Here is a 26,593-nt window from a genome sequence, read left to right on the forward strand (position 1 = left end):
ATATATTCTTGTTTTTTCTGGCTCAGGAAAGACCTACACTATCAACCCGCCCCGGCTTCGCACGGGTACACAATACTGATACTAAATATACTACAGAATTTGTTTATTTACGATATCAGATTAGAAACTTCTAAAATTATCAGTGTTTCTTTACTATATTGTCCATGTATTATATACAAAAACCTTCCTCTCGAATCACTCTATCTATTTAAAAAACCGCATCAAAATCCGTTGCAATTTTAAAGGTCTACACATACATAGGGACTTTGTTTTATACTATGTAACGATAATGACATAATCCTTTCTCTTGATTGGTTCTAATAATTGATGAAAACCTCATTAAAATCGTTATGTAATTTGAAATATCTTAGCGTACAAGCGGAAAGCGACTTTGTTATAATATTTAGAGATTCCAAATTTGAAACTCCGTAATCAAGATCAGTGTCAAAGGCCTTCAGTGTGACTCCTCACGATTAATGAGCGCCTAGTACATGAATATTGAAAATATTATTCGAAAATAGTAATTATTAATAAAAAAATCTTCTGTATGTATGTCACCAAAACGACTGGACCGATTTTGATGAAATTTTGTGCGTGTATAAGTAAATAATCTAAAACAGATTAAGACACACGGTAGGTGATGACACAATAGGGTACTAGAATGTTTTAAAAAAGTGTTATAGGTGGTGCTTGTGTAATATAGGTAGGTACCACCCACACACTACATATTCCACTGCTAAAAAGTAATAATCTGTACTATTGCGTTCCGATTTGATGAGTGAGCCAGTGTAGCTACAGGCATAAGAAAAAACCGCATTGGCAAGGAATGACAAATTACCCGCACGAATTTTCCCAAAACGGTTCTCGATTTGTTTCTTTTTTTTAATTAAATAAGCAATAGACGCATACTATTTTTTTAAATTATTATTCTAAATTTAAATTTAAAGAGTTTTTTATCTGTGTTAACTGTCAAAATAGACGTAATAGATTCGAACTCGCGTCCTGTAGCCGGTTCACTGCTAAATACTACATCACGCTAAATTATCATATCCTATGCTAATTTACTTTAAAAACAAATCAAAATGATCTCTAATTGTATCTGAAATACGGCTCAAAATCCAAAAATTTGTAAAGTCACATTGAATGTTGTGCACGGAAATTTATTTGAAATTCAACTTTATATAATCTCTATAATACGGTTCAAACTCCCTTAAACCCCAATTCTACGATGACAATATACAAACAAATATGTAGCTACATGTATAGTATTAGAATCTATTTAAATAATGTTTATTTTTTTACATTAATACTATTATATATATGAAAAATTACTTAATTTATATTTAACTAGCTAATACTAAATATACTACAGAATGTCTTATAACGTTCTAAGCTTTTTTGTCCCTTCGTTATAAATCTGTAATATCTTCGAAAATATTTATTTAAATTAGATGCTATAAGGCCATATTGTTCTATATTAAATTCAAAATGTATTTAAGGTAATTGGATAAGGATTAATGCTGTATTGCTTACTGCTTCGTAAATAAACTATTGTTTCTCATAAGAAGTGAAAGATAAAAAATGTATATTGTTGGTTATCCCTAAGAGATAGACATATACCCTTATGGACTTTTTGGTAGATCTTTTTAAGCTCCACAATACTGTAGTACATTATTTTGATCTATCTCGTAAGGTTCAACCAGCGTTTGCAATGAAAGACTAAAAAATGTCATTAATTACATCACTTTAGAAACCTCAAAAATAATGAATTTCTCTACTCTATTGTACATGTATTATACATATAAACCTTCCTCTTGAATCATTCTATCTATTAAAGAAAACCGCATCAAAATCCGTTGCGAAATTTTAAAGATCTAAGCATACATAGGGACAGACAGCGGTAAGTGACTTTGTTTTATATTGTGTAGTAATTGTGATACATATTACCTACTTCCCTAAGAACAGAGTATATTAGGGATGGTTAGCAAAACAGTACCAATGTTTTACCATAGTATATTTAATTGCATTTTTATATAACCTACCACCATAAGATTATATGTAAAGTCAGGTCATGGATCTAGTTGCATTTAAACACATTGTGTTGTTAATTTATTTGTTGACTGTACCTCGTATTTCTCTTACAAAAGGCCGGAAAATGTTGATATAGAGTTACACTGGAAAGGACATATAATTTCATTATAATAATTACAAACTGACAATTGACTCATCATCATTATCCTCCTGCCCTTATCCCAATTCTATTCGGGGTCGGCGCAGCATGTCTTCTCCATCCATACTTCTCTGTCAGACATCATCTCACAAGTAACATTACTCCTAATTATATCGTCGTTCACACAATCCATCCATCGTTTCCTTGGTCACCCTCTACCTCTATATCCATCCACATCCATGCTCAAGGCCTTCCTCACAATATGCTCCTCTTTTCTCCGCAAAAGTTACTACCACCGCCCATGGACATCTGTTAGATGTCTAGGTACCACCCACTCATCAGTTATTCTACCGCCAAATAACAGTACTCAGTATTGTTGTGTTCCGGTTTGAAGGGTGAATGAGGCAGTGTAACTACAGGTACAAGGGACATAACATCTTAGTTCCCAAGGTTTGTGCCACATTGACGATGTAAGGAATAGTTAATATTTAATTAAATAAGAAGAGGCCTTATCCAAGCAGTGGATTTACAGACTGTTACTTTACTTCATTTTACTTTACATATTTTGGGTTAAGGTTTGAATTAAACAATTCAGAGTAACAAGAAAACGTCTTAATTCTCAACGATTTACTTCCATAACAAAACATACAGAAAAAAATCAAAACAGACCAAACTAAATCTTACAAATACGCTCAGACACTTGAACCAACTGCGCTCTTTGCAAATCACATCTATTGAATCTCTATATTCGTTATTACGCAGCGCTTTGTGCGACGACCTTGTTGTTTTGTTAAAAACAGGGTTATACAGTACGACACAACTCAGATGTCGCATCGGCAACATTCGTAAAACCGATCACATCCGAATTAAGTACGCAATCCCAAATTATCAATATTTATTTCGATGGCCCAGTGGTTAGAACGCGTGCATCTTAACCGATGATTGTGGGTTCAGGCAAGCGCCACTGAATATTCATGTGCTTAATCTGCTTTTATAATTCATATCGAGTTCGGTGGTGTGTCTAATTTCATAGAAATTCTTCCGGAAACCTACATGTGTCTAAATTCATAGAAATTCTACCACATATGTATTCCACCAACCCGCATTGGAACAGCGTTCAGTAATATGTTCCGAACCTTCTCTAAAGGAGAGGAGGCCTTAACTCAGCTGTGGGAAATTTACCGACTGCTGTTGATTTTGCTAAAGCATTGAGAAAATATCTATGAAATTTGGCTTGAAGCTTAAAACACAAGGTATATTGCTGTTTGGTACTACTAAAGGTAAAGAATGCGAGTTACCTACGCAAGGTAACACCCAGTAAAGGTATTTCAAATCGGGGTCAAATTAAATCGTCTACGAAATAAATCACATACACGCCTACAAGTAATATGTGCGTGATAACTTAGGTAGGGAAATTCAGAGCTTGGATTGTATGGTATGTACTAACGACCCGGCTTCGCACGGGTGCAATACTGATACTAAATATACTACAGAATTTGTTTATTTATATACGAGAGCTGAGATGGCCCATCGATGATTTCGGGTTCAAAGCCAGGCAAGCACCACTATATACATGTGCTTAATTTGTGTTCATAATTCATTCGAGCTCGGCGGTGAAGGAAAACATCGTGGGGAAACCTGTATGTGTCTATTAATTTAATCGAAATTCTGCCATGTGTATTCCACCAACCCGCAATGGATGAGGAATATATTAATGGAAGAGGAGGCCTTAGCCCAGCAGTGGGTAATTTACAGGCTGTTACTTTACTTTACTTTGTTTATTTACGACATCACATTAGATACATCTAAAATCATCTGTGTTTTACTATATTGTTCGTGTATTAAATACCAAAACCTTCCACTCGAATCGCTCTATCTATTAAAACGACCGCATCAAAACCCGCTGCGTATTAAAGATCTAAGTATACATAGACACAGACAGCGGTAAGCGACTTTGTTTTATACTATGTAATGATAGGTGATAGACGTAAATAGGAAGGTATCTTAGATTGAGTTTCTTGTTTAGAAACATTTCTTTATTTAATTTCTAAATGGAATAGGTTGGCGGACGAGCATATGGGCCACCTAATGGTAAGCGGTCACCATCACCCATAGACAATGACGCTGTAAGAAATATTAACTATTCCTTACATCGTCAATGCGCCACCCACCTTGGGAACTATGCTATGTCCCTTGTGCCTGTAGTTACACTGACTCACTCACCCTTCAAACTAAACTCTAGAGATGCAGTTGAAACGCTGAAAGAAAGATGCTGTCAGGTATTACATAGTAATCGCCTGCGTCTTCGCTTGTTTTAAGGAATGGTTACATAGCTAGGCATAATAAATGCCTTATTTGCTGAAATTCCTACGTGAAAGAGCAAAAGACAGATAGACAAAAGTTCCTTTAGAATTTATAATATTAGTAGAGCAGTATATATTAGTAATTAGTAACTAGTAGTAGATGATATTTCAAGGTCTAACCATTGTACTGCATTTGGAATACATAGTCTACTTTTTTTATACCCAACTAGCTCGTCCCAGCTGCCCATAGTTGGCTATAAGATTTTCTTTAATATTTTTTCACGAAAGTATAGACCTTTATACCTTGGGTTTCGTTTTTTTAATTTTAAGTAAGGATCCCTAATAATTTCTAGCAATAAATATAGCCTATGTTAATTATGGTAAATGTGGCTTTCCAATAGTGAAAGAATTTTTGTAATCGACGCAGTAGTTTTCGAGTTTATACATTACAAACATAGACATTTTTCCTCTTTATAATAGTAGTATACCTGAAAATCAAATCCTGAAACGCAAACGGAGCAGACGACCACTACTAATAGGTATATAATAATGACGAAATACCTCGTAATGTATCACGAACGCCCACATAAACATGCTTCCGCCTAAAATACGAATAACAAAACAAACATACAACATTAAACGCAAAACAACGCATCAACTTTTGACATTTTCAGTTTGGCTACAGCACGCGTAGCCATTTAAAATAGATATAACCACAGCATAGAGTAAGCGGCATCCTACCTCGTGACTTAGGAATATAATAGAAACAACACTACCATCTCAAAACAATCCCAGATTGCACGTGTTTCGTAACGATAAAATAACTTTTTAATTTACTAGGGTTATATCTATATGATAACGACACAAATTAGGTGGATAGGTAACAGCTGGTTCGTGAACATTGAGGTGTGCCTTTTGAATTTGGTCGCGTTGCCGTCGACGTAATGGCGGTCTGACTGAGCTGTCAGTACAAATCGGCGCGCGGGTAGAGCGCATGCGTGCTCTAATTTTTTAAAATCAAACAAATTTAGAAACGAAGACGCGCTCGGTCTATTTATAAAAAAAAATAGTGCGTTCGTTCAGAAGTGCAGTGAACTGTGTTTAATGCTATGAAAAGTGGAAAAAAATAGGATTATTGTATTGGTATATATTTATTGGTACTATTTTATAATAGAAATAGATAAAATAAAATAAGGTTATATTTAAGAATATTTATCCTTTTCTTCTATAGGCTGAATGTTAAGTCGTTTATGTTATTTTAGAACAGATGATTATGTAACATTGAAGGAAGCTATATATAATATAAGTATATATACATATATGCATAAAATATATATTAACGCCAAATATTTATTATAACATTAAAATATTTTACACAGGTAATGAAAATGATTTATGTAAACTTTAAAGAACACTTAATATAATATAATCTGTACAACAAAAATAATTAGATACTTTAAAATTCTTATAATTCACCTTCGCACCTCTACATAAATTACTCGATAAAAAACAAATGTTTTTTTTTCTATAATTTATTTTGTGTTCAAAATAAAAAACGCAATCATTTCCTTTGAATATTCAATAAAAAATCTGTTTAATTAGGTAAATATTTTTATCAATCTTGTAAAGGAATAAAAAGGAATGGACTTATTATTTATATCTGCATGACTTTATCACAGAAATAAATGCCTCAGGAAAGGTATAGGATAAACAATCACATAAGACAATTATATTATTCTACCACATTTGCATTAAAATTTTATTTAATAATCAAGAAAAATATCTTTAAAAAACCTCGTATTTTATAAATATAATTATTAATTGAATTGATTAATGGCTCAGATTTTTACTGCCTTTAACATTAATTAAAAAAAAATACTGTCATTGTAACATTACGCGGAAAAATTGTTAAATTGTCAAATACATATACCCACTTGTCATTGTACAGCAAAACCTCTTTTCTTCTTTTAAGTAAGCTTGAAGTGTGTTTCAATGTGAGAAGTAACGAGACAAAATATCATTCGGTTCAGTAAACCTCAAGACGTTTTCCTTCGTCACGAATAAAGAAAAAACAAATGAGTGTTGCTAGCTAGGATAACTCGGTATCAATATGTCACCAAGTAAGCTATTAAATGCTATACGAAAAATATAATATATGTCATATCCTTCAGACCAAATTTTGCTTTTTGACACTATGAAATTGACATTAGGTGTGGCGCTATTTAATTAGCTATTATCATATATAGGTAACAATAACTACACAGTAATACGTCTCTGTATCTATACATACAATAAAATCACAGTGTCTGTTTGTAATATTAAAATAATCGCTTTTACTAAATTCATACCTATACATGGCACATATACCAAAATATCATTTTTACATTTTTATATGTGTTTATTCTGACTAATCTCCAGAACGGCTGGACCGATTTCGACGGGACTGTTTGCAGATAGCTGATGTAATAAGGAGTAACTTATAAAACAATAGCTTTTCCTATTAAATTATGAATGAAATATGAAGAAACCATGTCAAAGCATGCGTCCATAAGTCAAGCGAACTCAGTAAACGTTGGATAACTAACTTGTAGTGACCCTGCATAATAAGTGCACTACATAGTATCCTGCGTATTTGACTAGTTTATCTTTAAAATGGCTGCCGTGTAAATCCATTGGGATATCATTATGTCCTAAACAATTTATGATATGCAATCTGTGCCCGCGACCGTGTACGCGTTGAATTTAACAAAAAGAATTACTGTTGTATCCTAAGTTATTATATCAGTGAAAGTCCCGTCAAAATCGGTCCAGCCGTTCCAGAGATTAGCCGGAACTAACAGACAAACAGATGGACAAAGTTCGTAAAAAATGTTATTTTGGTATATGTACCGAGTATACACATATGCATTGAGTAAAAAAGGGCTATTTTAATATTATAAACAGACACTCCAATTTTATTATATGTATAGACTTGTTACCCTCGGCTTTGCACGCGTAGAAAACATAATATTACACTTTTTTTTACTTAAAAAGTAGCCTATGTCCTTTCTCATACTATAGACTATTTGCGTAACAAATTTCATTTAAATCGATCCAGTGGCTTTGGCGCGAAAGACAGATGGACAGACAGAGTTCCTTTCGCATTTATAATATTAGTATGGATTAATAAAAGAAAAAAGTTCATAAAAATCTTCGTTTTTGTTTACAATTAGTTTTTCCTCAACCTTTGGCGAGCCTTGCGTTTCTGTGTCAAGGTCACGCCCGTTTTATTGTTAGGTTAGTCATGTCATTTTTACTAACTTTAAAAAAATTAAGGTTATTTTTTATTCGACTGCGTTTAAAATATATATTTACTTATTGTTTTTATGTTAACTAAACTAAATTATTATTTGTATTGTTGTTAAATTAAAATTCGGATACATCTATAATTATTGTATTTATGTCAGTGTTGCCAGTAGCAAAATCAAAATATTATTTTTTCAAGCACGTTTGAAAGGAGGTGTTAATTAAATGTAAAGCTAGTACCGGATCTGGAAGAAGATTCTGACGAGAAGAACCAACTTTAAATTCAGTAGTTACCATTTCCACTATTTTAATTACAGAGTATGTAAAGTACAATGAAATAATAAATTTTTGTAAAACCTACCTGGAAATCAATAAATAATATGACGTCGCTTTCTCTTTATTCTACTAAGAACAATTATTTCTTGTCTTTAATCAAATAAATTATAAGCTTGAAGATTGTTAAAGAATTAAATAAAATTAATGTAAAAAAAGAACACGACTTTCCCGCCAATATTTAAAATGGAGGCAAATCACTGACACATTAAACTAAAAAAAAAAATATGGCCAATGTCACTCGGGATGATGTAAAAATTCTAACGATATAAAATGCAACTAGATCCGTTCTGGCACTGAAAAGTTACGAAGGAATAATAATACTTTTGAGGGCTGGAAGTCAAATTAGTCCTTTCTTGTGATTGAAGTTTACCTAATAGCAGAATTTCATGAAAAGAACGAGTTCATAGACAGACAAGAGCTACTTTAATATGTAATATTGTTTGTTTACAAAACGAATGCATTTAAAATCAACATAGATAGACGAAGAGCATGAACTATTCTGCCAAAAAACACTATAATAGTTATAAATAGTAATACCGACGAATCCTTCCCGGGCTAGTTATTCGTATCAATATTAGAATTACGCAAATATTTTTAACTTTGCAAAGCAATATATATACGATGGACATTTGCCTATTAATCTTCTTGTCATAAATAAAAAAACATGATTCTTTTTTCATTCATCCTTAAAACAATAATGTTTTTATTGCAACTAAATTCATATCATTCTGTTTGGTAGTAGGGATTTGTGTAATTCCTTTTGGGTAGGTTCGACACAACTTAGGTGTAGCATCGGTAAATTCACACAACCAAAAGAAACAGCTCCCTATCGCGCCGTTCGACGCTATTCGTCGCTATAGATTCCCGCGTCAGTTCGACCCGAGACAGCGAGTGCGTGTAAAGCGACGCGTCGGAGTGACGAATATATTAGGTGACATGAAATTACAAGTTATTACGTTTGTGTAAAGATGATATTCACATAAGAAATAAATATTGATAAGTCGGGATAGCGTACTCAATTCGGATGTGATCGGTTTTACGAATTTAGCCGATGTGACATCTAAGTTGTGTCGTACTATACCACCAACTTATTAGCTATTGAAAGGAGTCCAAGTGAGCCAGTGTATGTCACATTAAATATTAAATACAAATACAAATTGGAACCAAACTGTTCATATAAAACTGTTTGTAACAAAAATTAATACCACTGTTTTAATGTTTTGTCGTGCTAACATGACCTTGTGTTACAAATCGCTGTCGTAACAGTGATGTGCACTTATCGATATTAAAAGTTATCGATAAAATGAAATATACAAAAATATTTTCTATTATGAATCTAAAACAATGTCAGTATTTTTGTGAAAAGTAATCGTATTACAGATTTATGAATCTATCAACAATTGACTCAGAATATTATATTTTTAGTTATAGTTTGACAGTTTTTTTTAAATTTATTTTAACAACAAGGTATCGTTCATTTAAGCCTTATTTAAATAATCAATCTTTTGATATCAATGAATGCCGAACGTATTTCGATCGAGGAAAGGATTGTAATAAGAATAATATATTCAGTTTACAAATTGTCTTTGTGTTTATTTCTTTACATCGAGAATTATTTATGGGCTAATTGATAACTATAAAAATATATGAAATCGTACAGGGCCCTTATTTGCTGAGAACCGAAGTGGTCCTATTCCGGATTTGAACAGCTACCTTTAATATTCCCATCTACTGAGCCATACACACATTTTCATACAAACAAAGATCAACACCTAACCACAAAGAGAAAATTAACGATCAATATAATTTTTAAGGACCTTGTCGCAATAAATATTATAATATATTCGAAGAGCGTTTTGACCTTTGCGTTTATAGGTTAATGAGATAAGGTTTCAGCTTAATCTATTTTGTCTAAGTCATTTCGTAAATTGTTCTCAATAAACTTTACTACTTTTTTATATTAATAATTATACAAATTAGTTTTCATAGAGGGATAATTATCTTAGAAGTGACGTCGTTTATTAATGTCGTGGGGGGGAGGCTCTCTACTTATATCAATTATTCTAAAAAATATGACTTTTTCGCATAAGCGAACATGCCGCCCTGTTTGAGAATTCTTGAAGGATACAAAAAATATATATTAAACTTAAAACTACCTTAATTAATCACAGGTCTAAGACTTAATTTGGACACAAACAACAACATTTTTGCGTGATTTGACGTCGGATCTGCCCGAATGACATTGAAATGTCCAACAGACTTTATATCTAAATTAAATCTAGTTCTAACAGATTATTTTTGAGCACATTCCATCAATACCTTCAAAAGATCATCAGGCACCTCTATCATGTTAATAATCTTGATATTACTTCTTATTAAGCCCTTTTGGTTCCAATCTATCTATCACATATTCAGCAATAGTATTGTTGTATTTGAAGAGTGAGCCAGTGTAACTACAGGCACTAGGGACATATCTTAGTTCCCAAGGTTGGCGCATTGGTGACGCAACTGATGGCTAATATTTGTTACAGTGACCACTTACCATCAAGTAATCTACATATATTAATACTAGCAGTCGCCCGCGGCTTCGCCCGCGTAGATAACGGTTCATAATCAGTCTTCTAATATCCCTACTGCTGAGGCACGGTCACATTTGAAGAACTACTGCAACCGGCGCTTGGATCTATTGTGATAAACCTCAAATTCGTGATCACAACACCTCAGCCAGACCAACATCAGCCACGAATCTGATGAGGTTCTTAGGGTCGGAGGCCATTATGCCCTCTAAGGACCGGAGTTAGAACATTTTATAGTTTAGGCATCATACGCAAAAAATCAACTTTGTTGGTAGATTTTTTCCTTTTTTGTCCGAAAAACCCAAAATATCTTACGGAACCCTATTTTTTTTTTCAAAATAAAATTTAGCCTATGTTATGCGGGATTAATTTAGTTTTCGAATGGTGAAAGAATTTTTAAAATCGGTCCAGTAGTTTTGAGCCTATTCATTACAACCAAACAAACAAAGTTTTCCTCTTTATAATATTAGTGTAGATTGTAAATGTGAAAGTAACTTTGTCTGTCTGTCGGTCTTTCACGACCAAACTAATCAACCGAATTTGATGACATTTGGTGTGAAGCAAACTTGAACTTCATGGAAGGACATGGGCTACGTTTTTTGTCTAACAATTGACAACCATTCCCATAAAACGCAAGCAAAGCCGCGCGTGACAACTAGTCTGGTATAAATGAAATCTATTTACACAAACTAACCTTCTATTAAATTTTATTTGTTTATTTAAAATATTAAATATCAAGGCTTGTGATAAATAAATGCCAAGAGCTTCGTTGGCCCAGTGGTTAGAAAAATTTAATATAAGCCAACGATTACATGTTCCCAATGATTCCCGGCATCGTCAATGTAAATTATCATTAGTTTTCTATGTTGTCTTGGATCTGGGTGTTTGTGGTAACGTCGTTACTTCTGATTTTCCATAACACAAGTACTTCAGCTGATTGATTGAGATCAGAGTATTGTATGTGATGTTGTCAAATATATATTTATTCAAACTATAATGTGTTGACAATGAATACGGTAAGGATACGTCCAATAGTGTTTATGTTACATCGCTTTTGACACAATAAGTAGTAGGACAGTAACAGCCTGTAAATTTCCCACTGCTGGGCTAATGCCTCCTCTTCCTACTAAACTGTACCAATGCGGGTTGGTATTCCACACCTGTTGCAGAATATCGATGCAATTAGATACATGCAGGTTTCCTCACGATATTTTCCTTCACCTCCGAGCACGAGATGAATTATAAACACCAATTAAGAACATGAGCATTCAGTGGTGCTTGTGGGGTTTGAATTCGCAATCATCGGTTAAGATGCACGAGTTCTTACCACGCGGCCATCTCGACTGCAATAACACTCAGACTCTCTGCAACAGTGACACTAAACTTAGCTGATACAGCAGCGAACCATACCATCCAGTAGGTTTTTATTGAAAGAGAAACATACATACATCCTCACAAACTTTAGCGTTTATAACATCAGTAGGGTTACTGCGTAGCTGATACAATTCCTACACGCAGTTATGTAGAACGAAGTCACATGACCCAGTTATGCAAGCTCCATAGGAAAGAGGTCACAGGTTGTGTCACGACCTCTTTGACATGAGCCTGGCAAATAGGTCAAATGAGAACCACGATGAAGTTATGTAAGCATCACAGCTGGGTTTCCTTGCAGAGGCTTTGACCATTAATTAATTGAAATTATTATCATTACACAGTTTAAAACAAAGTCGCTTACCGCTGTCCTTATGTATGCATATCTTTAATACGTAATACAATTTCAGAACGGATATTGAAGCGGTTTATTTTTATTAGATAGAGTTATTCCAGGGGCATGTTATTATATATAATACATGGAAAATATAGTAAAGAACATCAGTCGAACATAACAATAATTGTAACAACGTTATATAATCGTAAATCGACTTTTAAGTAGTCTAATATTTGTCATTTCATTTTACTTAGGACTCTAAAAATATTTTGATATTTTTTTTTAGTATAGGTTGGTGGACGAGCATATGGGCTACCTGATGGAAAGTGGTCATCATCACCCATAGACAATGACGCTGTAAGAAATATTAACTATTCCTTACATCGTCAATGCGCCACCAACCTTGGGAACTAAGATGTTGTGTCCCTCGTGCCTGTAGTTACACTGGCTCACTTAAAAAACGAATTGAATACGCTATGATTTCTTTTTACTTTTTAGTGCATACTATATTATTTTGAAATAGTATTTATTTGAAGTCGGTTGTTCTTTTTTTTATTTATTTCTTTTTAATTTTGTTCTTAATTCACCGTTGTATTGTATATTGTAGCCGTGCGAAGCCGGGGCGGATAGCCAGTCTATATATAAAATATTTTACTTTCGGAATATAATATCGGTCGCTCGCAACCTTGTATTAATATATTCAATGATGAAATTCAGGATGCTAAGTTTAGTTTCATTGCTTGAATTTTTTCGAATGTCGAAATAATTCGGTATTATTTTTGTTATATGTTGCAAAATTTCGTTAATTGCGCTATATTGTATATAAATTTGAATGATGCGTCGCCCTAGTGACTAGATTCCAAGACAAACACAGAGAGGCAGACAAGATATCTACTAGTACCTTTTGCGTTTTCTGTGTAACTGAGTTTGTTGCTGTTACTTCTTGGTAGAATCTACATTCCGAACCTTGAATAAAGTACATTTTGATTTTCTTCAGTTTTGATTTTTAAATTTACCTCTGCCAAAGGCCTCCTCATCCTTTGAGGAGAAGGTTAAGAGCATATTTCACCAAGCTGCTCCAATGCGGTTCGGTGAATTCATACAAGGCAGAATTTCGTTGAAATTAGACACATGCCAGTTTCCTCACGATGTTTTCCTACACCACCTAGCTCGAGGTGATAAACACAAATAAAACACATGAGGGTTTGAACCCGTATTTACCGGTTAAAATGTATCCGTTCTTTTAAATTATTAAAAAAAAAAACAATTCCACACTGTATGGGTTTGTTACATCTATGTTAAACGCATTACGATATTTTTCACAATCGGTTAATAATTAAACAGTTCATGTCAAGGCGAGCGATGTCGCTATGACGAAACATAACGTGCTGCGTATATATAAAACGTATTCGTCCGTACGTGCGTTTTGTATATCAACTAAGAATGTTATAAGGGGGTTAAATTAAATAACGGACAGTTTGAACCAAAATCGCCATAGGATACATACTTTTAAATTAGATCACGTAATAATAATGTACACTGTTTCGATTTATATTATACAGACGATAAAAAAGCGTGGAATTTTTGGTGGTAGGGCTTCGTGCAAGGCCGTCAGGGTAGGTGCCATCCACTTATTCTACAGCCAAATAACAGTACTCAGTATTGTTGTGTTCCGGTCTGAAGGGTGAGTGAGCCAGTGTAACTACGGGCACAAGGGACATAACACCTTAGTTCCCAAGGTTGGTGGCGCATTAACGATGTAAGGAATAGTTAATATTTGTTACAGCGTAATTGTATATGGGTGATGGTGACCACTTACCATCAGGTGGCCATATAAAAAAATTAATACTTGTTGACTTCCACGCAGTATATATTACATACATATATAATTTTATTTAAACAACATGACTGTATTTTTATTAATATTATTTTTTAGTGCAATGCTGATACTAAATATACTACAGAATTTGTTTATTTACGACATCACATTAGAAACTTCTAAAATTATCAGTGTTTCTTTACTATATTGTCCATGTGTTATATACAAAAACCTTCCTCTCGAATCACTCTATCTATTAAAAAAACGCATAAAATCCATTTCGTAATTTTAAAGCATTTAATAGCATAAATCTAAGCATACATAGGAACAGACAGCGGTACGCGGCTTTGTTTTATACTGTGTAATGATAATAATACTATTAGTTTTTGACGAAATTTTATATATACATAGATATCTTTCGAAACGAACCAAAAACTTCCTTTTTGAAATCCTACTCTCAATTAATTAAAAGAATCAATATTAAAAAAATAAAGTTATCGATAAAATTTTAAATCGTACGTGAACATCACTACAGCTATCGGAAAATGCATGTCATTCATGTCTAACTGCCGTTCAACGTTGTCTATTTCATTAAATTACTTTGAAATAATATTCTCTGTTTGGTTTATATTCCGTCCTTAAACATATATACGTAAAGTTTGCACACGTGGCTTTGCTTGCTTGTGAATTGACAGCCTGTAAATTTCCCACTGCTGGGATAAGGCCCCTTCCATTAAGGAGAGGGTTTGGAACATATTCCACAACGCTTTTCCAATTATGAAATGGTGAAATGCACATGTGGAAGAATTTCGATGAAATTAGACACATGCATCCTCGCGATGTTTTCCTTCACCGCCGAGCACGAGATGAATTATAAACACAAATTAAGCACATATATATAGTGGTGCTTGCCTGGCTTTGAACACGAAATCATCGATTAAGATGCAAGCGTTCTAACCAATGGGCCATCTCAGCTCATTCGTAAACATAACACTTTAATTACCTATGGACATACACATATCTAAGAAATTAAGCACACGTGCTTGGAGGCCTAAATGGATCATCATACACAAATATAATTCAATTCTAACAATGTTAAATATACATAACAAACCGATAACCTCCTCCTTTTGAAGTTGGTTAAAATTAATTTGAATAAAAGTCTTTATTACCAACGTTTTATGTAATAATCATATTCTGTTACACCAAACGTGTTTAATGATACATTATAATCACGACATTTCTAAGAAAATGATTAATATATCATTACGATACAGATTAAAAAAAAACGCCGTTCCGTCTGAGAAATTATCATTACAAAAGATCTGATATCATCTGTCGATTATCATAGTATGTTGTATGTATGACATAAAAAATGTTACCACCATTTTACCCTTTCAAAGGGAAAAATTATTATAATATAACGATAACCGAAGTATAGTACAACACAACTTAGATGGCAAAATTCGTAAAACCGATCACATCCAACCTGCACATAAGAATATAATAAATCTTAACAATATTGTTCTCAAACAATTCCTATTTTTTTCCCACTTTTTTTAATTGCAATCCAATCAAAATCGTTACAGTTGTTTCATGTGAAATGTCAGTTTAATATTGTAACAAAATGATGAACGAGCAATTGGTCGCGATGACGTACTATGGTAAGTTTTTTTTTTTACTTTTTAATATTTTCCAACGCAAAGGTCTTTGTACTTAAGTCCGAAAATATCTGTGCATAATTTAGATTCTTAATTATGTAACTGGAAGGGAAATGACCCTTGATTACCATCACTACTGTGGTCATCGGCCAGGGAGCTAAGATATTATGTCCTCTGTGGAGTTTACTCTGGTTCACTCACCCTTCAAACCCGGAACACTGACGCATTTTGGGGATAGAATATCTGGTAAGTGCTACTCAGTACCCAGACGGTAGTTAGGCCCGTCTGGGTAGGTACCACCCACTCATCAAATATTCTACCACCTAACAATCCAGTATTGCTGTGTTCCGATTTGAAGAAGCCAGTGTAACTACAGGCACAAGGGACATAAAATCTTGGTTCCCAAGGTACATTTGCGATGTAAGGATTGGTTAATATTTTTAACAGCGTCATGAGTGGTGGTGACCACTTACCATCAAGAGGCCAATTCTCTTGTCTATCTATGTCATAAGAAATCCTTTACCCTTCCATGAAGTGAATCCGTATTCGAATTTGATTTGGATAAATACACAAGTATATCACCACGGCTTACCAAATAGTTGTAATTAAATACCTTTTTTAGGGTTTCGTAATTCGATATCACAAAGAATCCGTTAGGACTGTGTTGAATTACCAGCTCTGGGGTATCCAAATGAGGTTTCATTTAAATGAGGAATATTGGAGAGGAGGGCACAATGGAACGGAACCATCTGGGTAGGAAATGATACCGTTTAGTGCTGATTATAAAGTATTAAGATTAGCCGAAAGGTCTGACAATTTCTAGTGATGAGTTTACGTGCTGAGGTTGTTGGAAAATTGACGATTGTAACCACGCCCCTTTTTCCTTAGCCCAGGATGATGCCATCAGTATTGGCCTTCTTCAGATCAAATGAAAACAATCGAATATTTTTAAAATAAATCTCTTGACTTTTCCGATACATCAAAGACCTACAATGGAGTCGAGATGGCCCAGTGGTTAGAACGCGTGCATCTTAACCGATAGTTGCGGGTTCAAACCCAGGCAAGCACCGCTGATTCATGTGCTTAATTTGTCTTTATAATTCATCTCGTGCTCAGCGGTGAAGGAAAACACCGTGAGGAAACCTGTATGTGACAAATTCCATAGAAATTCTGCCACATGTGTATTCTACCAACCCGCATTGGAACAGCGTGGTGGAATATGTTCCAAACCTTCTCCTCAAAGGGAGTGAAGGCCTTTAGCCCAGCAGTGGGAATTTACAGGCTGTTGTTGTTGTAAGGACCTACAAAATGGTAATAAATCAGCAACTGAAATACGATGAAAGTTTCTTTTGTATATTCTAAAATTGTGTTATGTCAAAGTCATAGATGCCATATTAATATGCCCAGTATCTCCAATAGGTTTAAGATGGCCCTAACTCTAACCAACCCTGGAGAGTTTGGGTTAAGGACAGGCAAATCATTCCTTACAACCATGGAAGCTAAGTTATGTCCCTTGTGCCTTGTACTCGTATTTCAAAGTAATTTAGCGAGCCGGCTTTAAGGGATCCGGGGCAACTGATCCTCTAAAAAGACGTCCCCCACTATTAAGAAAAACAATTCTGGTGATTTAACAAAAGCCCATCTTTACATAGTATAAAACAAAGTAGCTTTCCGCTGTCTGTCCCTGTGCTTAGATCTTTAAAATTACGCAATGGATTTTGATACGGTTGTTTTTTAATAGATAGAGTGATTCGAGAAGGGGCAGGTCGCTAGTGTATGAATAAATTATTGACGAACTCTCACAACAGAAATACTAGGAGCCTGCACTCTTTCGTACCAGAACTTGGTGATTTGCTGTTAACGTTTGCTGAAGCCATTGTTATCTCATATAGTATGTACTAGACATTCGCCCCGATATCGCACGGGTGCAATACTAATACTAAATATACTACAGAATTTGTTTATTTGCGACATCACATTTGAAACTTCTAAATTTATCAGTGTTTCTTTACTGTATTGTCCATGTGTTATATACAAAAACCTTCCTCTCGAATCACTCAATCTATTTGAAAAACCACCCAAATCCGTTGCGTATTAAAGATCTGAGCATACATATAGCAGACAGTGGTAAGCGACTTCATTTTATATTATGTAGTGATGATGATGGGTACTTATAAAATAGCAAGTCCTGATTGACTGACTCATCATCGCCCAGCGTAAACTATTAAAGGACCTAGAAATTGGTGAGTTGGATTTTTTTATTGACACCCATTAAGGTAGGAGTTTTGGAAACTTTCTAAATAAATGCTGCTAAATATTGCTACGTACCGGCAAGCGCAGCGTAGGACTGAGGATCTGGTCAAGTGCGCGGGGTATTGCTGGATGCAGGCCGCTACTCACCGGTCAAGGTGGAAGTTATTGGGAGAGACCTATGTTCAGCAGTGGACGTCTTACGGCTGACATGATGATGATGATGATGATGATGAAATATTGTTTGTGTTTTATACGACGTAATCATAATGATGTTATGTTGTAAATCACACGTTAGACGCTGAAGAGACTCGACCGCGAGTCGAGCAAGGTCTTCGAAGCCGTACTAGTGAAACACCAATGATAAAATATTTGTCACGCGCGAGAATCGCAGCGATGCACAAGGCCACGTGCCATATACTAATGTTTAAGTAAAAAAAGTAAAGTAACAGCCCGTAAATTTCCCACTGCTGAGCTAAGGCTTCCTCTGCCATTAAGGAGAGGGTTTGTAACATATTCCACGCTGTTCCAATGCGGGTTGGTGGAATGCACATGTGGCAGAATTTCGATGAAATTAGACACATGCAGGTTTCCTCACAGTGTTTTCCTTAAACGGCGAGCATGAGATGAATTATAGAGACAAATTGAGCACATATATATATAGTGGTGCTTGCCTGGGTTTGAACCTGAAATCATCGGTTAAGATGCACGCGTTCTAACTACTGGGCCATCTCAGTAAAATTTAAGGCATGAATAAAAATCAGTCAAGTGCGAGTTGGGTTCGCGCACGAGAGGTTCCGTAACATTGTCTAAACAACGTAAAAGAATTTGTATGTGTTTTGTTGATACAGCTGCATCAGAAACACAACATGTGTTTTTAAAATTAAATATGACGGTTTGTCAAGATAAAGCCTGCTCATTGGCAGGCTGCATTATCACATACTAGTCATTGCCCGTGGTATCGCTCGTGTTAGGGGTATTGGTTGCATCACGGTAGCATGCGTAAACGATCCCGTGGCGCCCGCCAAAAGACGGAGAGGGTACTGCTGGTTTTTTTAGTGGGTAAACCCGGCGTACTTGGGCGTACTTGACGTCCAAGGCTCCGGGGAGTCCCCCCCCCCCACTTTGCATCACGTGGGGGAAGCGCGTAATGCGTTTTTCCAGCGAGAAAAAAGGGTTTGTTGGTTGTCATGTTTTAGGCAAAAAAGTAGTCTATGTCCTTCCTTCGAGTTCAAGTTTGCTTCATACCAAATTTCATCAAATTCGCTTCAGCTGTTTGGTAGTGAAAGAACGACAGGCAGACAGACACACCGAGCTACTTTCACATTTATAATGTTACTAGGATAGGATACACTTTTACGTGTAACTACATATACTTTAATTTTATTTCCAAAGTTCCGATGTCAACTTCATTGACGCTAAAAACGTCATATTATTTGATTGAATAAAACAGATAGGTACAAGAATTTGAAGAACTCCATAGTAAAAAAGTGTGTACACCGGTTTTGACGGTAAGACTCCGAGGTAATAGATTCCCGGCCCAGTCGATGTAGGAAAAGTTCATTAGTTTTCTACGTTGTCTTAAGTCTGGGTGTTTGTGGTTGTTACTTCTGATTTTCAACAACACAAGTGCTATAGCTACTTACATTAGGATCAGAGTAAAGTATGTGATGTTGTCAATGATATTCTAATAAACAGATATGTTATATCCATACTAAACAACCGAAAAAAGTGTGCCGCGCCGGGGACCGTTTATTTTAGTTTATTTTTACATTTCGTTAAAAGTAAAAAGGATAGCTTGATAAAAACAATAAGTAAAAGGGATAACCAGATGTTTTAATTACGCAAAACGTATTAGGTACTACGTAATTATGATGTATTATAACGTATTATTACGTAAAACGACTAAAGGCAAACGTCCCAATTAGGACGTTTTCTAGTCTTCACTTTTTGCGCGTTAATAACATATCTGTTTACTACAACATCATTGGATGTTGTCTAATATTTTTTTAATTTATTTATTTATCTACATTGGAGTTTGATGTCAAATGTTGTTTATGTGCCTTTTTTCCTCTTGTGTTTGAGATAGACCACAGATTAAAAAAAGCGCATACCGCATTATCTAGCAATTATGAAAAGAAGTATTACAATATGAAATTTCGCTCAAAGCAAGAGTTTTTTTCCAACTAAAAATAGCCCCGTGCTATATATAGGTCATCTGGGGGTGGATTTGACCTAGTTATACGGTTGTCATGGCTACGGCAGCCATATTGCTGTCGCCATGGCAACGCGCATGCGTGCGCCAGACTCACTTAAGGCGTGGTGATAAGGAATGATAACAATCTAATATATAATATGTGCGATCGTGTAATAAATATAGATTAAAATTCATATTAAATTAACCTCTTAATTATGCCATAAAGTTGACATATCCAGATAATCTTTCTTAGCTACCATGCTTAGTGTTTGAAATTACGCAACGGATTTTGATGCGGTTTTTTTTCAATAAATAAATTGATTCAAAGGAAGGTTTATATGTATGTTACATGCACAATATAGTAAATATTGATAATTTTATATGTTACTGAAGTGATATCGTAAATAAACACATTTCTTGCGCTTATATTTCAAACGCTGGCTGAACCCTACGAGATAGATCAAAATAATGTCCTACAGTATTGTACAGCTTAAAACGATCTTCAAAATAGTTCCCGATGGTATATGTCTATCTCTTAGGGATAACCACAATTAACATTTTTTATCTTTAATTTCTACAAAATTATTGCATTTAATGTTATTAATTCTTATGTTGCATACATATATGTCAAAATCTATAAATACTTTATTCAAGTAGGCTTTTACAAGCACTTTTGAATCGTCATTTAACAACGATATTAAGTGAAGCTACCATCGGTTCGGAAAGTAGATTCTACCGAGAAGAACAGGCAAGAAACTCAGTAGTTTCACCATTTAAAAATACAGTCGTGTTAGTTAAATACAGTTATATATGTATGTAATTTATCCTGCCTGAAAGTGTACAGGTATAACTGATAACCTCCTTTTTATAAAAGTTGGGTAAGAAATGGTCGAAACATGTTTTTCAAACAATAATAAATGTCGAATTTCCACCACCTGAAGAACAGTTAACGTCGGCCACCGGAAAATGCGTGATCGTTCGAAAGGGGAACTAGGAACATTCGTTTCCTGCCACAATTACCGTTGTATGTGGTACCATTACCGTCCGACCAACCGGGAATCGAATCAGCTGTCAACTGACCTCAATCGTTATTGAGTTTCGTATCTCTGATGAAGCAAATGCATCAAGTTAATAAAGTAGCAACAACAACAGCCTGTAAATTCCCACTGCTGGGCTAAAGGCCTCCTCTCCGTTTGAGGAGATGGCCCAGTAGTTAGAACGCGTGCATCTTAATGGCACCGCTGATTCATGTGCTTAATTTGTCTTTATAATTCATCTCGTGCTCAGCGGTGAAGGAAAACATCGTGAGGAAACCTGCATGTGACAAAATTTCATAGAAATTCTGCCACATGTGTATTCCACCAAACCGCATTGGAACAGCGTGGTGGAATAATTTCCAAACCTTCTAATAAAGTAGAGTACGACACAAATATATCGACTCGGCCGTGTATCAGACGTCGTTCGCAGTCGTCCATCTATAGAATTTAATTATTAATATATAGTACGACACACCTTACATATAGCATCGGCAAATTCAATAAAAACGATCACTGCCGATTCACACAACCAATAGAAACAGCTCCCTATCGCGCCGTTCGACGCTATTCGTCGCTATAGATTCCCGCGTCAGTTCGACCCGAGACAGCGAGTGCGTGTAAATCGACGCGTCAAATTGACGAATATATTAGGTCATATGATATTACAAGTTATTACGTTTGTGTAAAGATCATATTCACATAAGAAGTAAATATTGATAATTTAGGATAGCGTACTTATTTCAGATGTGATCGGTTTCATCTAAGTTGTGTCGTACTATAGGTGAATAAATGTTAGGCATTTTGATCTGCCTTATTGGAACCTGTGACCTCATGATCTGCTATATTTTATCCACGAAAACTACTAGGTAATTAGTGTTAATAATATATTATGTACAATGTAATTAGTACTCCTAAATTATCTTGTCATTAATTTTAATGACAACTTTGCTATTTAATTCACACTTAGATTAAAATATCATTCATCGGGGAATTTAACCCAGTGCCCCTTTATATAAATGATTAATTACCCCCAAAACCAGTTCAACGGGGATGGCCAGGGGTGAGAGTCACTGTTTATTGTGACTACATAAAATCATGTTTAAATTCGTTAGTCATTTCCGTGTATATAATTTATAAATATTTTATCCTGTTGGTCTTGAACCTAGGAATTTGGGATATGCCTTAACTAATGCTGCCCGAAATACTAGCAATGTTAGAGTGAGAGAGAAGAAGCCCGCCTACCGCTGCGTATGCGTGAGAGAAAGAGAAGCCAGATTGGTCCCGTAACGCGTTACGTAACGGAACTGTCTCTCCCATAAGATGTTATCACTTCAAAATTAGATGATCTTACTAATATTTATTGGACGTAATTAATTAACAATATCAAACAAAGTCGCTTACCGCTGTCTGTCTCTATGTATGCTTAGATATTTATAACTAGCTGTGCCCGCGACCTTTTACGCGTTTGAATATAACAACAAAAAATATTATTGTAGCCTAAGTTACTCCCTATTATATCAGTTATTTGTCAGTGATAGTCCCGTCAAAATCGGTCCAGCCGTTCCAGAGTTTAGCCGGAACAAACAGACAGACAAAAATTGTAAAAACATGTTATTTCGGTATATGTACCGTGTATACATATGTACATATGCATTGAGTAAAAAGGGGCTATTTTGATTTTACAAACAGACACTCCAGTTTTATTACATGTAGGATTTTGATATGGTTTTTTTATTAGGTAGAGTGATTCGAGAGAAAGGTTTTTGTATATAATACATGGACAATATAGGATACACATGTGACTGAATTTCATTGACATTTGTTAGACACAGGCAGGTTTGCTCACGATGTTTTACTTCACCGATGAGATGAAAATTATGAACAAAAACAAACAATTACAATATGATCGTACCAGAGGTTCATAAAATGTAAGAACGGTAACGGAGCATTATCGAATTAATGCTAATACTATAATAGCGCTTTCTCTTTCTAGTATTTTCTGTTTCAGATTGCGCTTAGTCTCGTTATGTGGTCTAGATATGTCTTTAACTATTTTCCGCCCGCGACTTTTCTAGCGGGAAAATATATTAGGTAGTCTATACCGTTTTCTGTACTAAAGACAATATCATTACATTTTCATTTTGATTGGGTGAGTTACGATGTGATATCGTAAGAAATGAACAGACTCATTTCTCATTTGTAATAAAATAATTACAAATTTAATATTATATATATATTTTATCGATAGACCCCTTTATATTCAATTTATTTCATGTATATTTATTAGTTTTTTTATGGTATAGGTTGGCGGTTATATTCATTCATAGTGTTGGCGGGCTTTGTTCAAGCCCGCCTGGGTAGGTACCACCCACTCATCAGATATTCTACCGCTAAACAACAGTACGTAGTATTGTTGTGTTCCGGTTTGAAGGGTGAATGAGCCGGTGTAACTACAGGCACAAGGGACATAGCATCTTAGTTCCCAAGGTTGGTGGCGCATTGACGATGTAAGGAATAGTTAATATTTCTTACAGCGTCATTGTCTATGGGTGATGGTGACCACTTACCATCAGGTGGCCCATATGCTCGTCCGCCAACCTATTCCATCACCATCAACCTAAACCTCCAATTCCGTTTGAAATCTTGGAGTGCGTCCTGACATTCTTTCTAGATCGCAAATACGTCATAGGTATAAACGTGACGCCTGTACAGTACGACCCAACTTAGACGTCGCATCGGCAACATTCGTAAAACCGATCACATCCGAATTGAGTACGCTAATCCAAATTATCAGTATTAATTTCTCATGTGTATCCTTACACAAACGTAAAACTTGTAATATCATATGACCTAATATATTCGTCAATTTGACGCGTCGATTTACGCGCACTCGCTGGCTCGGGAATCTATAGCGAAGAATAGCGTCGAACGGCGCGATAGGGAGCTGTTTCTATTGGTTGTGTGAATCGGCAGTAATCGGTTTTATCGATTTTGCCGATGCTACATCTAAGTTGTGTCTTACTATACTAATAAATACGATAGTTGCTCTGTCTGTTTATGATGAAATTTTATATGATTCAAGCTTTAATGAAAAACATAAGCGCACGGCGAATACTAGACATCATCACTACACAGTATAAAACAACGTCGCTTACCGCTATCTGTCCCTATATATGCTTAGATCTTTAAAATTATACTACGGATTTTTATGCGGTTTGTTTCAATAGATAGATTGATTCAAAAGGAAGGTTTAAATACATAATACATGAACAATATATAACAGAAACAGTGATTATTTTATAGGTTAGTGAAGTGATGTCGTAAATAAACACATTTCTTGCGCTTACATTGCAAACGCTGGCTGAACCATACGAGATAGATCAAAATAATGTCCTACAGTATTGTAGAGCTTAAAACGATCTTCAAAAAAGTCCGCAATACTATATGTCTATCTCTTAGGGATAACCCACAATAACAATATTTATCATTTACTTTTAAGAGAAATAATGGCTTAATTTCGAAGCTATTTTAAGCAATACGCCATTAATCCTTATTTAATTAAGTACCTTAAATACATTGTGCATTTTATGTAGATCAATATGATCATTTACAGCGTGTAATTTAAACGAATATTTTCGAAGATATTACAGATTAAAAACGCAGGAACGTAGGGGTTTGTATTGTCTAATGACGAAAAGCTGTGAACGTTGTAAGACATTCTGTAGTATATTTAGTATCAGCATTGCACACGCGCGAAGCCGGGTCGTTAGTCACTACATAGTATAAAACAAAGCCGCTTTCTCTGTCCCTATGTATGCTTAAATCTTTAAAAATACGCAACGGATTTTGATACGGTTTTTTTAGTAGATAGAGTGATTTCAGAGGAAGGTTTTTGTGTATAATACATGGACAATATAGTAAAGAAACACTGATAATTTTAGAAGATTCCAATGTGATGTCGTAACTAAATAAATTCAGTAATGTATTTAGTATCATTGCACCCGTGCAAAACCGGGGTAGATAATTGTTAATAAATATCATCCACGCGTAACGTGAATATTAAAAAATATCTAAAAGCTTAATTATATCTAATTTCATACTAAAAAGGTGATATTTTTTGTGTTATCTCATTAAAACGTTAACAGAACACACAGCACAGGGAGCCATCGCGCATGCGTAACTAACTCACGAGGGGGGTCAACGACCTTGTCATATTTTGTCACGGGATAGACGAAACTGGGACATTTATCGTACGAAAGTAATTTGTTTCCCCCGTTCTTAATAATTGTTAACGAAATTTTTATAACATTGTATAAAAAGTCGCTTAACTGATGTTCTAGTAAACAGATATGTTATTAACGCGCAAAAAGTGAAGACTAGAAAACGTCCTAATTATGACGTTTGCCTTTAGTCGTTTTATGTAGTAATACGTTATAATACATCATAATTACGTAGTAATACGTTTTGCGTAATTAAAACATCTAGTTATCCCTTTTACTTATTGTTTTTATCAAGCTATCCTTTTTACTTGTAACGAAATGTAAAATAAACGGTCCCCGGCGCGGCACACTTTTTTCTGTTGTTTAGTATCATTATGGATATAACATATATGTTTATTAGAATATAATTGGCTTAGATCTTTAACATTACAGAACGGATTTTGATGAGGTTTTTTTTCAATAGAAAGATTGATTCTAGAGGAAGATTTATATGTATTATACATGCACAGCATAGTAGAGAAACGCTAACAATTTTAAAGGTTTCTAGTGTGATGTAAATAAAGTTATATTTTGTGCTTACTTTGCAAATGCTAGCTGAACTCAACAAGATAATAATAAATATAGTATATATAGAGTATAATAAATATAAATATAAGACAACATGCCATACATTACTCTGATCCCAATGTAAGTAGCTAAAGCACTTGTGTTATTGAAAATCAAAAGTAACGACGGTACCACAAACTTCCAGACCCAAGACAACATAAAAAAAAATGGTATTCCACATCGACTCGGCCTAGAATCGAACCCGGGACCTCGGATTGGCGTACCCATGAAAACCAGTGTACACATTACTCGACCACGGAGGTCGTCCTCCGTATAATAAATATCTTTTAATAAATAGAGTTTATTCTAAAGGAAAGTTCTTGTGTATAATATATGCACAATAGTAAAGGTACACTGATCATTTTAGAGGTTTTAAAGTAATGTCATAAATAAAGGCATTTTAAATATCAGCCTTGTAACTGTGC

The 26,593-nt window shown here is 34.9% G+C and overlaps 1 protein-coding gene across 1 annotated transcript in view; it reads left to right on the top strand.

Annotated features, from left to right (window-relative positions):
* The window catches only part of LOC124542350 (cytoplasmic polyadenylation element-binding protein 2), an 85,133-nt gene that overhangs the window by 29,031 nt on the left and 29,509 nt on the right, over positions 1 to 26,593 (top strand). The window lies entirely within an intron of this gene.

This window comes from Vanessa cardui, chromosome 30, assembly GCF_905220365.1.
Source record: "Vanessa cardui chromosome 30, ilVanCard2.1, whole genome shotgun sequence".
In the NCBI taxonomy this organism is placed as follows: domain Eukaryota; kingdom Metazoa; phylum Arthropoda; class Insecta; order Lepidoptera; family Nymphalidae; genus Vanessa; species Vanessa cardui.